This window comes from Lutra lutra, chromosome 11, assembly GCF_902655055.1.
Source record: "Lutra lutra chromosome 11, mLutLut1.2, whole genome shotgun sequence".
Lineage (NCBI taxonomy): Eukaryota > Metazoa > Chordata > Mammalia > Carnivora > Mustelidae > Lutra > Lutra lutra.
In genome coordinates, this window is record NC_062288.1 from 11,109,727 (window position 1) to 11,124,352 (window position 14,626).

Genomic DNA, 14,626 nt, shown 5'->3' on the forward strand with positions numbered 1-14,626 from the left:
GTAGGTAGTTTGTGGGGAACAAGGCCTCAACTTGACAGCCTTGTCAATTTTGACAATTTTTGTGCTCTATATGATTTTTACTTCCTTTTCACTTAGTTGAAGTCTTTCTGGAAGAATAATATATATATATAAAAAAAATATATATATATATATAAATATATAATTATTGTATGTTTATATATATAACATATATAATTAATATATACTACATATTTATGTTACATGCATTATATATAAAATACATAATATATGCTATGATTATAACATATATATGTGTATATATACATGTATACAGCATATTGCATATGATATATATTGTATACAATATATTACATATAATAATAATATAATACAATACAATAATAAAATTATATAATATAATATAACAATATACAATGTATAATAGATATAGTATATACATACACAATGTATAAAATACATACAATGTATATACAATGTATATAATATACAATATGCAATATACACAATATATATAACTATATATTATATATAATAATATGTGTATATAACATACATATGTGTAGATATACATATATATGTATATATACATGTATATAGGTATATATGTGTGTATATATAATTAAGGGAGTAGAGCCTATGAATATTTAATCAGGAAAAAGAACATTTTAACTGTTTAGCTAGGTACAACTGATTGAAACCAATTCTGTGTCAGGCACTATGCTACTCCCTTTGGGAATGAACAGTGACATATAAATCCTACAATAAATTTGTTGATGTTTTCAAACTTGTTTGACCAAAGAATCCCATACTATATATTATCTATCAATATCCCTTAAAACCTGTGTTCTCTAGCACTCTCCTTGGGAAAGGCTGGGGAATGAGCAACTCAGAGAATACAGCCTAGGACCAGAGGCCTGATGGTCCCAAAGCCACTGCATGCTGATCTTGACTGGGTGTAAGACACACTGAAAAAGTGGAACTTGGCAATTGCACGGGTGATTTGATCCACAACCTCAACCCTCTTGCATCACTCTGAGCTCTATCAGTATGTATTACTTGGGTGTGCTGTCCACACAGATCATGTTAACCAGATGACTGCTGAATATGTCCCTCCATAGAACTGTAATGGGGGAAATGGAATAAGTCCTTTGATTTAGGCTACCTAAACTTCACCATCTATAAAATGGGACCTAAACTTGTGTTTCTCAGAGGTGGAGTAAAGATGAGGTGAAAGGTTCTCTGAAATCTCCGGAATGGGGGGCATTATCTTAGTGCTGAGTACGACTCTTAGAGATAATGACTGCTATTAGCTCCGTAAAGGAGGTGAAGCACATTTAATGCAAAGGAAAGTGATGCTATTTTGAACAAAGTTCACGCAAGGGTGCATGCTATATGCATTTAGCTTGAAGATAGAGTAACAAGGACGGAGGAAGTAAAATGATTCTACCAGTGGGCTGAAGTGCTCCATGCCTGTGTTCATGTGTCATATGAAGATTTGGGGATAGTAAGAATTTCATTCTTGAGAAATCATAATGCCTCTACATTTTCAGTATTAAATATTTAGGAAAATAAATGAATATTGGTGACTTGGTTTCAAGTATCCCCCTCCATCCTAACCCAAATAAGCCCTTTCCTCTTTTGGGATATTAGTATGCATTTAGTCCACTTTTTTGTACACTTTGTACATTTATTGATTTATATATTTATTTTGCTGTAGAATGGGAATTTATATTCAGAGATGCACAAGATCTTTAATCTATCAAAAAATATTATATCTCCAGGGTACCCATGGGAAACATAGATAAACACTTATTTGCCCATTTTACTTAATTATATCCTGCCTCATTCCCCAAAGAATTTATAGGAGTTTATAATGAGACACATAATGAGAACTATTTAAAATAAATTTAAATTCAGGTAAAAAGAAAATAGGGTTGAAAAATAAGACCAGGCCATAAATTATGTTAGTAAAAGCAATTTAAATGTAATTAACTACAGTTTTATTTAAAACCTAAGGAAGATTTCATGGAATTTGACAAGCTGAATCTAAAAGACATGTAGAATAATAAAGACACGTGTAAATCTAAAAGACACATTGAAATGAAAGGAAATTTGGCTGAAAATAGCCAAAGCAACATTTTCAAATAAGAACATCATGAGTGAAAATTTGCCCTTCTGGATAGAAGGTCATAGGAAGCTGGAGCACTATGGGCAGTATAATATTGTGTAGGATCAAGTAGCACACTCCAGAGTCAACTAACATGGAAACTGACGTGTGTGGAAACCTAGTCTATGATAAAGCTTAACAAAACAGTAGGAAAGATGAACTATTGAGTAAATGGCATGGGCAGAACTGGTTATCCATTTGTAAGAGATAAAATAGATTCAGCCCTCTCTGTCATACAAAGCCCCCAGATCAATTCCAGGTGGAACATTGACCTAAGGATAGACTGAGGCACTGGATAAATCTTAGCAAAAAGGATAGGAGAATGCCTTCAGGATGTTAGCCCAAGATAGGAAACCTCAAACAAAGACAGAAAAAAATCAAAAAGGAAAAAATATAAATGTCATTGCATTAAAGCTACACATTTTGTATAAAAAGGAAAAAGGAAGGGAGGAAGGAAAGGAGGAAGAGGAAACTATAGACTAGACTCAAAACTTAAAAGACTTAAAACTTACAGACTTAAAACCTACCTAACACAGATTAATTTCAATAACATATAATAAATCATATATATTGAATATACATGTAACATATATAAAATATATATAATGACATACGTATGAATGTATATGTAATGAATAGTATGTAATTAGAAAAATTAATTAGAAAAATAAACTTCAATAGAAAAATGAAGTGGAGAAAGGATGAACCAGATATTTTTGGTAGAGGAATCCAAACATCTGAAAAAAATGTCTAAACTCACTAATGTGGTAATAGAATACACATGAAAAGTACAGGGGTGCCTGGGTGGCTCAGTTAGTTAAGCATCTGACTCTTGATTTAGGCTCAGGTCATGATCTCAGGGTCATGGGATTGAGCCCTAGGCTGAGCTCTGCACTCAGGAGGGAGTCTGTTTCTCTTCCTCTGCCCCTCCCCCTGCTTGCACATGTGTACACACACTCTCTCTCAAATTAATCAATCTTTAAAGAAAAAAAAGAAATGCACAGGAAAAGTACAGTGATATACTACATCACTCACATCAGATGGGGGAAAAAGTCTACTAAATATGTCAGTTGTTAGAAAAAATATGGAGAAAATGGAATCATCATACAATCAGTACAATTAATTGATGATGACTGCTATGAGGGAACTTATATGACTCAGCAGTTCCACTTTTAGGAATATACAGAAACTTTCTCACATGTGCACATGGAGGCCCATATAAATAAATTGGTGAAACTTAAAAGTTCCTTAAAGTTATGCATACATAACATTATGGAATGGAACATACTATATGCCAATTAAAAGGCAAAAGGAGTGCTTCAACTATCAGAGTGGATACAACTCATGAATGTAATGTTGAGTGAATAAAGTAAGTTTTACAAAGATTAATAAATAAGATAACATGTATCTAAAGATAAAATAACAAAATCGTTTGTTAAAATAAAATTGTACTTTGTATATTTTATAGAAACATGGTAAATCAATCAAAATTTATGAGAAAAATAAGCACTAAGTTAATGGTAATGGTTTCCTTTATGGAAGGAAGGAGGCAATGTCGAGAGGGACTCAGTTTTATCTATAATTTGTGTTTTATATAAAAAATTAAAAAACCAATGGACAAACAATCCAACAGATGTGCAAAATGCACAAGCAATTGTTTTATAGGGAACATAGACAATCAATAGACATATGAAGAGACACTCCACTTCATTAGTAACCACAGGAATTAAAGTCAAGGCCAGAATGAGATATCATTTTACACCTATTTTATTGGGAAAAATTAAGAAATGTGACTTACTACGTGTTGAAGTTTCAAGACATTGCTGGTGGGAGGAGAACATGTCTTGGCAGTATATAACAGTATATTACAATGAGTCACACTATATCTTAATACATAACATGTATCAGAATGAGTCACAGTCTATCACAATGGGTCAGAGTATCTCACAGTATGTCATAGTATATACCCAAGTACACCACAACATAGAGGTGGATGTTGTTATAGACTGTCCGAGCAACCCCACAGCTAAGGGTACACTCCAAAGCACCAAAAGATCCCTGGGAGAATGTTCACCACTAGTTCTTGTAATAATAAGAAAACCTCAAATGAACCAAAATCATGCAAAATTGAGGCATGTCCTCAAAATGGAACAAGTCAGCGGTGAGTGGATCAGAGCCACATGGAACAACACACAGGTGTATTTGGTAATATATTATTAAGTGCCTTGAACATCTCAGAAAACGTCGTGCATCATGATATTCATTTAATGATGGTCAAAACCAAGTAAAACAATATATCATTTGAAAACCACATACCAACTTGGTGTGTGTGTGTGTGTGTGTGTGTGTGTGTGTGTGTGTGTGTAATTCATAAGAATGATTAGTCTACATGGAGATGGAGCATACATGATAACCAGATCAATTCAGCTCAGTTCATTCAATATTTATTGAGAACTTGTTATGTACAAGGCACTGTGCTAAGTGCTTGGGATACAGAGGTCAATGTGTCCTGCGGAGAGAGTTTATGCCCTCATGGGGTTTCCTGGTGTGTAAATTGTATCACTTAGCACAACTCTTGAGCTTTTTGGTTTGACTCTTGGTTATTTCTTCAATATTTGTAAATAACTTTTATATGTCAACAGGATTCTTAGTGTCATGTGAGGATGACTATAAAACATGGCACATTTTTATACACAGAAGTGTACCCACCCACTTTTCTTCAATAACATTCCTTCACATTTACTGATATGCTAAGTACTGGGCATTGTCCCCGGTGACAGAGTCCATTGCCTTTGGGCAGAAGGCTAACGTACTCGTGTGAACGTATTGCACATTACTCTAGTTAGTTCATCGGTGACTCATATTGAAAGCTCAAGAAAACAGCACGTGGACCTACATTTCTATTTCTTTTTTCCTAACCGTACTCAGCACAGCTGTGGGTGAGCTCTGTGTTAGTTCCGATTCGGGGGCTGCTCAGAGTAGAAACTTATTCATGCTACCTCAAGCAATGGGGTTCCATTTCGGGACAGAGATGACAGCAAGGGAAACAGACTCTCAGGGGATGAGTAGAAGATACATCTGGGTCAGGGCATGTAGAGAGGTGATTTATATGGTCCTTGTGGCATTCAAGTGACTGAAGGGACTGTGGTCCCATTCTGCCTCCTTATTACTTTCTGTGGCCACTGCCACATGACATCATGAGTCATCTCTCTCACCTTTGAGGAACTACTCAAGAAGGATTAATACTTTCTTCATGGGCCCATTGCTAACATTGAATGGGCCGATGGATACAAAATTCATTAAAATAGAGCCTGGCATTTCGTAGACACTGTGACATTCGTGTTTATTATTGTTGTGGCTGTCTCAAAGTTTCAGTTAACTCACACCCTGAGTTTATCCATCGCTTAAACTTATTTGGTGTCTCCACAGCTTTCCTTCTCACCACCCTTTTATCTTCTGCTCAGACTCTAAGTGTCAAAGAGGCCCTCTAACTGGGACTGGTATGGGTTTGGGTTTTTGTTTTTGTTTTTGTCCCTGTTTTTGTTTTTTGCCAGGCCCCATCAGGGTCTGCTGGCTACCTTGATGATAGTCCATTGAGACTGCCTACCCAATTAGGAAGTCTAGAGCCTTCTGGAACAGTGGATGGCACCCAGCTCATGGAGCAACCTAGGGACTGTGGCCTTGGCAGTTCCTCAGTAGGGACCATGGCAGGTGTGGAAAGGCAGGCCCTGAAAGTTCTAATCTGTTTGCACATGCATAGTTTCCCTAGTACACATCATCTATCTAAAAAATTAGCTTAGTGCAGCAACACTAATCCCCAAACACAAAATCAGTGATATGGATTTGGAGTTACTGTACCCATCTACCAAAGAAGTTTTATGAGAACATCTGTTTTGGCTCTGGAGTCTTTCTGCAGAGGCGGAAATTGTGCCTCAATCTGCTTTAGAATCAAGTATAGGTCAGAACAAAATAATCTTTAATAAATTTTGGATTTACCCAGATAAATTTATGACTAACGCCAACCAAAATGAATTGATCTAACACTTGTTTTTCAATGTCTACATACATTGTAAATATCTGAAAGTCAGTGTATATTGGAAATAAGTATGGATCTTGGAGTCAAGGAATCCAGGTTGAATCCTGACACAGCCACTCAATAGATAGATGACTTTCTGCAAGCAATTTAACTTCTCTGAGACGAATTCCCTTTGTTTTGGAATGTTTCAATATTATTAACAAAGCCATGTTCTAGAAACACAAAATAACACATTAAAAAAAAGAGAGCTTCCAAGTCAAATCCCAGAGATAGAGTAGACTAAAATAGATATAAAATAACACTGGAAATTCCTTATTACTCATGGTACTGATCTGTTTTCTTTCTCAGAATATGATATATTCTGTGAGGATAAAAGTATAAGAATATAACTGAAACATATATCAGCCAAACAAAACACAACATAAGGCTTTTTTTTTTTTTTTATTTGTCAGAGAGAGAGGGAGAGAGAGCGAGCACAGGCGGACAGAATGGCAGGCAGAGGCAGAGGGAGAAGCAGGCTCCCCGCCAAGCAAGGAGCCCGATGTGGGACTCGATCCCAGGACGCTGGGATCATGACCTGAGCCGAAGGCAGCTGCTTAACCAACTGAGCCACCCAGGCGTCCCCATAAGGCTTTTCTATTGACCGACTTAATCAGTGCAGGTTAGATATTTGTTTTTTGTAAGCAGAATGACTAATTGGGTATTAAAAGATTACTTTTACATCTACTTCCTCCAATTATACCGATGGGTAAAACGAGGATGTGCGAAAAACAGGTGTGTAAAGAATTCCTGATCGGATTGAAGTGTCTTATAGACCAGAGTTTTTGTTTGCACCAGGGTAGCTATGACTCTTTCCCAATTTATGGATCCTTTGGTGGTGGTGTTACTATGTGGTTTTTAAGTTGTATTTTTAAACATGAGTGTGATTTGGAAGCAAGTGCTCTTTGGAGCTGCTAATGATATTACCTAGTGCATTTGAATGAACTTTTCGGATAGCGAGTATAAGGTGCACAACGCTGTGGCACTAAGGCCTTCTTCACAGTTGACACAGGTGAGGAGGGGGAGGGGTGGGAGTGTGCTGCTGAACTACCCGCCTCCCCACCTGGCCCTGGCCCTCCTGTGCTCATGAGGGAGGGGCCCAGTGCCAGCAACAGCCAATGAACAGGCAGTGGGAAATCCAGGTGGGATAAAGCAATTTCTGTTTTCCATAAGCACAGCCTCAGAACAGCAATTATCGATGGAATCGGAGTCTGGAAAGCCTCACTAATGGGGATCCGGCAATTGTAATGGTTGTAATTTTTCACAACCTGAATAGGAATGTCTCTCCTCTCTCCTCCACCAACGTCCCCTGGTCAGGCCTCTGGGGCCAGGCATCACCCTTTGCATCGCCTCTGGGACTTCCACCTTCAACCTGCCAAGAAATTATAATAGTTCTATACTGAAAAGTATGTATGTATAATGTGTATTATTATAAGAATTATAAATAAAAATTATTTAATCCCCACAGCAATCTCACAAATATTTACTGTGAAATGTATTTTACAGATGAAAAAAAAATATGAAGTTTGGAGAATTAGTTGGCCAAGGTTGCACAGTTAGTTACTAACTTGGGAGTCAAACTCAGGCCCTTCTGCTTCCAGAGTCCCAGTCTGGTGATGCTGCTCTGAGTGGGCAGGGAGCAATTGGGACCCCCCAGAGAGAGAAGGAAGAGGACACCTCTAGGTGCCAGGGAGTGTGTCTCTGTGTTGGGAGTGAAGAGCTTCTGTACCTCTAATCTCACACTTGCTAATCTGTGTTTATTTTCCCCTCGTTCGGAGTTTGCCTACACTTGGGGTGTCAGCAAACCAGAGTGGACTCTTGGGGTGAATATTTTTGATTACATGGCTAGCCTTTCTAATAACACAGATAATTGTGAGAGAAAATGGCATGTCTTGTCTCATTATGGTTGTCAAAAAGTGAAAAACAAACAAAACTTTTCTTTAGTTAAACAACCAAGAATCAACATTACTCAGTATTGCTAATTTCAGCAGACAGTTTCCAGCTTGGAAACATGTTACCATTTAAAACTCATTTTTAGGTTGGCTGTTTAAAATTCAGACCACATTTTCAGAAATAGTATTATAAATGGCAATTTGGTTTCCAGGCTACCTTATAAAAACCTATTTAACCCATAACATAGCTCAAATGTTTTGTGTTCTTAATAAAAATAGTAGAGAATAATGCTATTACAATACTGGCCATTAAAATAAATAATATTCACGAGCTAATTAACTTTTACATAATTTGCATGACGTATAGCTTTAGGAAAGCATGTTTAGTCTAAGAGCTAAGAAAGAATTTGCCCTGGCGTCAGAAAGTCTGGTTCAAATATTAGCTCTATGGACTGACTACTGACTGTGTGACCATAGGACAAGGTGTGACTCACTAAACCTCAGTTTACTTAACTGTAAAATGGGGGTAAAAACTTCCTAAGCTTGATGTGAGGATTCTATGAGGTAGTGTGTACACAGGACAAGTGGTATGGGGTTTAACACTTATAGATCTCCCAGTGAGTCACAGCTGTGGTGGATAGGATTGATACCTGCTGAGTATCAAGCCCTTCCCACTGGACAGACACTATGCCAAGGATTTTGCATATAATTTAAACCTAGTAGCCCAGAGAGTAAGCAGTTCCACTTTTAATACAAAGATATACTTGAGGCTCTCCTAGATTAAAGAACTTTATCCAAAGTCACATAGAAATGTGTCAGTTTGGGTCACCTGGGTGGCTCAGTTGGTTAAGCATCTGCTTTCAGCCCAGGTCATGATCCCAGAGTCTTAGGATCGAGCCCCATATGGGGCTCCCTGCTCAGTGCGGAGTCTGCTTCTCCCTCTCTCTCTATCCTTCCCTGCCTTCCTGTGCCCAACTCCCCAGTTTTTTGCTCTCTCTCACTCTTTCTCAAATAAATAAAATCCTTAAAAAAAAAACCCAAAAAACCCAACCAACCAAAGAAAGATATGTGTTGTCTTGAATGGACCACAGGGTACTTAGATTTTTGGTCAAACATTACTCTGGATGTGTCTATGAGGGTGTTTCTGGATGAGATTAACATTTGAATTGGTAGACTGAGTAAAGCGATTGACCTTCCCCAAAGTGGGTGGGCTGTATCTAATCTGTTGAAGGCCTGAATAGTACAAAAAGTCTGAGTAAGAGAGAATTCTCTCTCTTTCTCTCTCTCTTGCCTGACTTTGTTTGAGCTGGGACATTGGTTTTCTTTTATCTTGAGATTCAGACTCACACAATTCTCAGACTCACAATTCCTGATTCTCAGGCCCTTGGATGATGACTGGAAGTAGATCCTTGGCTCTCCTGGGTTTCCATCTTCCAAGCTGCAGCATATCTTAGGATTTCTCAGCTTCCAAATCATGTGAACCAATTCCTTGTAATTGGTTAGTCTATATGTGTGTGTGTATCTCTATCTCTTCCTGTCTCTCTCCTGTATTGGAGAATACATATACACATATGAGAGTGAGAGGGAGAGAGATGTATGTATATATATGTATATATCCCTTATTTGTTCTGTTTCTCTGGAGAACCCTGACTGAGGTAGTCACAAAGATGGAAGCCCTAGGTCTAGAGCCCAGGTCTGTAGGTTTTTTTTTTTTTTTTTTAAAGATTTTATTTATTTATTTGACAGAAATCATAAGCAGGCAGAGAGGCAGGCAGAGAGAGAGGAGGAAGCAGGCTCCCCGCTGAACAGAAAACCCGATGCGGGGCTCGAACCCAGGACCTGGGATTATGACCTGAGCCGAAGGCAGCGGCTTAACCCACTGAGCCACCCAGGCGCCCCCAGGTCTGTAGGTTTGAAAGCTGAGACTCTTTGGAGGTCAGGCTAGGACTCCCTTTGGGTCCATGGTTTGGACTGCCCAGTTCTTACGTGGTGCAGGGCTACAATGCCCAGGGCAGGGATGGGAACCATTGGGGTTATCTGGCCAGGAGCAGGGAGGAGAAATGGTGGGGAAGAACATTCCAAGCTGGGCAACTATGTAAGCCAAGTCAGAAATGGATCCCCAACTCTTATCAGTTGTTGCCTAGTTTAACTTTGGAGTTATGCCCAGGCTTACTTTGTTTGGAGACTTCTAACTTAGCTCCACTACTCTGTACAAGGAGCCCAAAGTCCTCCCAAATCCACATGACTGGAGGGCCTCTGACCCCATACCTGGCGTTGTGTGATGAACCTCATTAACTCTGACTATGCTCTTGTCACACTTACATCTTTTTATTTATTTATTTATTTATTTATTTATTTATTTATTTATTTATTTATTTTGCTGCTCCTTCCAATGAGTTTAACTTCCTTGGGAGTGGATCATAAAGCCTTTGCTTACTGGAGGTTTCCTAGCCAGCAGAGTGCCAATGTTCACCTCCACACTTCCAAGTGACTCCCTGTGTGAGGGAATGGGGAAAAGATGTAGATTTGTTTAACTACAAATGCCAAGAGAGAAATTAAAAAATGCACATACTTACACCCTGCACCCAAACCCATAACTTTACACTTCTCCTGACTGGAAGGAGGTCCTGTCCAACTTGGTTTCAGGCTTCTCCATTTCAGGAATTGATTCTTGACAGATGGTTTCATTATCTTCAATACAATGATCATCTTTATTTATTTCAATGTCCCTGATGTGTCCACTTGTGAGCTTGGTTTTACTTCTGTGTCTTCTGACTCACAGGAAATTCTTTAGAATACAGTTGACCTCTGAACAATGTGGGTCTGAACTGCATGGGTCCACCTATATGCAGATGTTTTTCAACAAACACGGTACTCGTGAATAAGTACAGTACTTATTAAAATGTATTTTCTCTTTCTTAGGATTTTCTTAGTATTTTCTTTTCTCCATCTTACCTTATTTTAAGAATATAGTATGCAAAGCACAGAACATACAGAATATGTATTAATCAACCAGTTATGTTATTGTTCAGCCTTCCATTCAACAGTAAGTTATTAGTCATTAAGTTTTGGGGAAGTCAAAAGTTATACATGAATTTTCAGCTGCCTGGGGATTCGTGTCCCTAATTCTTGCATGCTTCAAGGGTTGATGGTACAGTACAGTATGGTACAGTATGTACAATTTAAGCCTAACAGAAAGGACCTGATCACATTGAAACATGGGCAAAGTTAACAAAATGCAGACTAATAAATAAAATCCACTCCCAAATTAAATATCTGTGGATTAAGAGAAAGAAAGCCATCTTAAAAAATCTGGGGAACACAAAAAAAGTACAAAGCAGATAAAGCTTTTGCAAGTAGGACTAGCTAGAGACAACACCTATGCTCCCATCCCGGAGAAACCCTCTCTGGGGAGTTTCCCTCTGTGTTTCTCTTCGGTGGGAAGTACAATGAAGTAAAAGCGATTCAGGTTCAAGGCAGAAGTGCCCTCTGTGACAGTCCCTTTCCTGTCTTCAATGGCCACTGCCTCGTCCAGTTCTGCAGGTGTCGAGGGGGGACCCGTAGCAGAGGGGATGCTGGCTGGGGTTCCCTATCCCGGCCATCACCATGCTTCCTGGTCAGGAAAATCCTAGAAAACCCAGGGCGCTAAAAGGCCCAACTCAGGGTTTCTCCACTGGAACTCATTAGTTTCATGTTGTTTCCCAGATTTCCTGACTGGTTGAGGTCAGTCTTGAAAAGGTGACAACATTATCTACTTGGGGCCCAGCTGCCGTGTTCTTTTTCCCTTCCATGTGCTTTTTCTCTCTACAGAACTTTTGACACTGAAGTAGATATTTGTACATGAAAATGATACACAGAATTCTGAGAGAGCCTGGAATCTGTCCCCTTATCTACCTCCATGTGGCTGTTGACAACAGAGATATATAACTCCTGGGGTCTATCCAACACAAAAGGATGGAACATCCATATATCACCCACTTCTTTCTCTCAAGAATAGTTTCCTAATTTTTGCAATCACTTGGCAGGTCTATATTTCACTGTTTTATCCACTTTCTCCCCATCACTGATTGCCGGTATATATATGGGTAGCAAAGAATCACTCCTAAGACTTTTTCTTGGGCTTTAGAATCACTACCAATTGCTTTGACATAAAAACTACAAATGAAAATATGCTCCCCAATGAATGGAGTAAACAGGGGACTTTTAGAACCCAATAAATTGGTGTCTAGAAATAGGTTTTCCATCTGTGTGCAGCCTCTTGGCAAAACATGTGCATTTTCACTAACCTATGTGCTAAAATTACTGTGTTTTACTGCATTTTAAATTATTTCATATCCAACCCGTAGTTGCAGAGATATGTGGCAATCATCCAACTTTTTTTTTTTTGGCTTAAGTTTTACTCTTCTGTGGATTAGGACAGAAGCAGACTTAAAGCAGAGCTTTACTGGTCAAAATCTACACTCTGCCCAGGCCAACTGCAAATATAATACTTTAGTGTTTGACAGTTGCCTAGTGAAATTGCCAAAAAAAATGTTTAGGACAATTCTTTACCCCCATTAATGAAGGACTCCCAGGGGAAGGAAATAATGTAAAACTCAACATATGCCAACAGCTGTTGTGAATATGAATAGTCGTTCGGGCTTGATTAAAGTCATCAAATCTTTCCCCCTTTCTACCACACACTCGGGGTAGGGCAGGGTATGAGGTGTGACTAATGGCAAAGATAGTGACTTTAAAAACAAAGTAAACATCTAGACAAAAGTCATCTGTCAAAGAAATTGACTTGAACTGCTGTACACACACTCCAGTGACCATACCACTTCCTCAGCTTCTCTCAAATTCTTCTTCTGAGTCAGTTGGAGCCATACAGAAAAACCATGCATATTCCATTATGATAATTAAGTCTAGTCCTAGGGACAAAGATCCATTGTCATTGATTACGTCCTCAAAACTGGATGTAGGGACGCCTGGGTGGCTCAGTTGGTTAGGTGTCTGCCTTCAGCTGGGGTCATGATCCCGGGGTCCTAGGATCAAGTTCCGCATTGGGCTCTCTGTTCGGCAGGGAGCCTGCTTCTTCCTCTCCCCATGTGCCTCCTCCAGCTCGTACTCTCTGTCTCTCTCTGTGTCTCTCAAATAAATAAATAAAATCTTAAAAAAATACAACTGGATCTATTTGTGGCTTACAAACAGGTCTGCTAAGAACAAACTCACGTAACCATTGACTGCTTTGATTATTGCCTGTAGATATATGTTAATCTACACCACACAGGTCCCATGTTGAACCCTGAGAATGCAACAAAATGTCCAGGCACTTCTGGAGGGGTTGTATGGAAGGTGCCACGGTTCCATTTGCACTGAAACAAACAGCCACCAAGGAAATAGGACCCTTGGGAAGCCACCTGTTTCATCCAGTCTAAGGACAAGGCACCAGTGCTACAAGTGACACTTCAAAGTCTTCTATGGTATCCATCACTTATACAAATTTCTGGGGAGGAGGGAGACAAGGCTGCAATTAAAATTAAACATGTTGCTTCACTAAGTGTTTCAAGTCCTCAGTAGTAGAGTGTGGGGTAGCGACAGATGGAGAAAGACCGTTTCCATTGTTACTGTGGATCAGAATCGTGTTTACACAGCTCAAAAGGCCTAGTTCTTCAATGTTTGTAACAATAGTTCACAGAGCCTTCTAAGAAATCCTTCTGTAATACTCATCTGGAGAATATAAATTACCACAAGCATTTTTTTTTAAGATTTTATTTATTTATTTAAGAGAGAGAGGGAACAAGAGAGAGATCATGAGCAGGGGTGGTGAGGGGAGGTGGCAGAGGGAGAGGGAGAAGCAGGCCTCCTGCTGAGCAGGTAGCCTGACTCGGGGCTTGATCCCAGGACCCTGAGAACATGACCTGAGCTGAAGGCAGATGCTTAACCGACTGAGCCACCCAGGCACCCCAAGAGTTTTTTGTTTTTGTTTTTGTTTTGCTTTTTATTGTTGTTGTTTTTATTATTATTATTATTTTTTAACAAAAGCACTAAGAAGTAGTAGCTATGCGCACAGACTTTGAAATGAAGCTGGCGTAAGTCTGAATTCCAACCCCACTACTCACTAGATAGGTGAACTCAGGATGGTCACTTGCCCACCCGAAGACCCAGTTTTCTAGTCTATACCAGAAAGAATGTTGATTAAATATGTGTATTATCTGATCACAGATTTCTGGATTGCTCAACACAAGTCCTGGGGAATTAAATCTGCCTCCACTTTTCTAGTCAATCTGCCAACTACTGAAGAAAGTCTTCTATTGGTTTGATAACTACTGTTAATATCCCTGGAACTTAAAATTGGCCAGGATTTTTTAAATTGACCATTCAAAGTAGTGTCCTGTGTTTCTTTGGTTCTTTGCTTGTGACCTGCTGTCCTGTGGCTCCTCTGGGAGCAGCATTTGTGGTCTGAAGCGGTGATGGTTCTTATTAGACCCAATTTCACTTAAACCTCTAGTCTCTAAATCTCATCCAGAA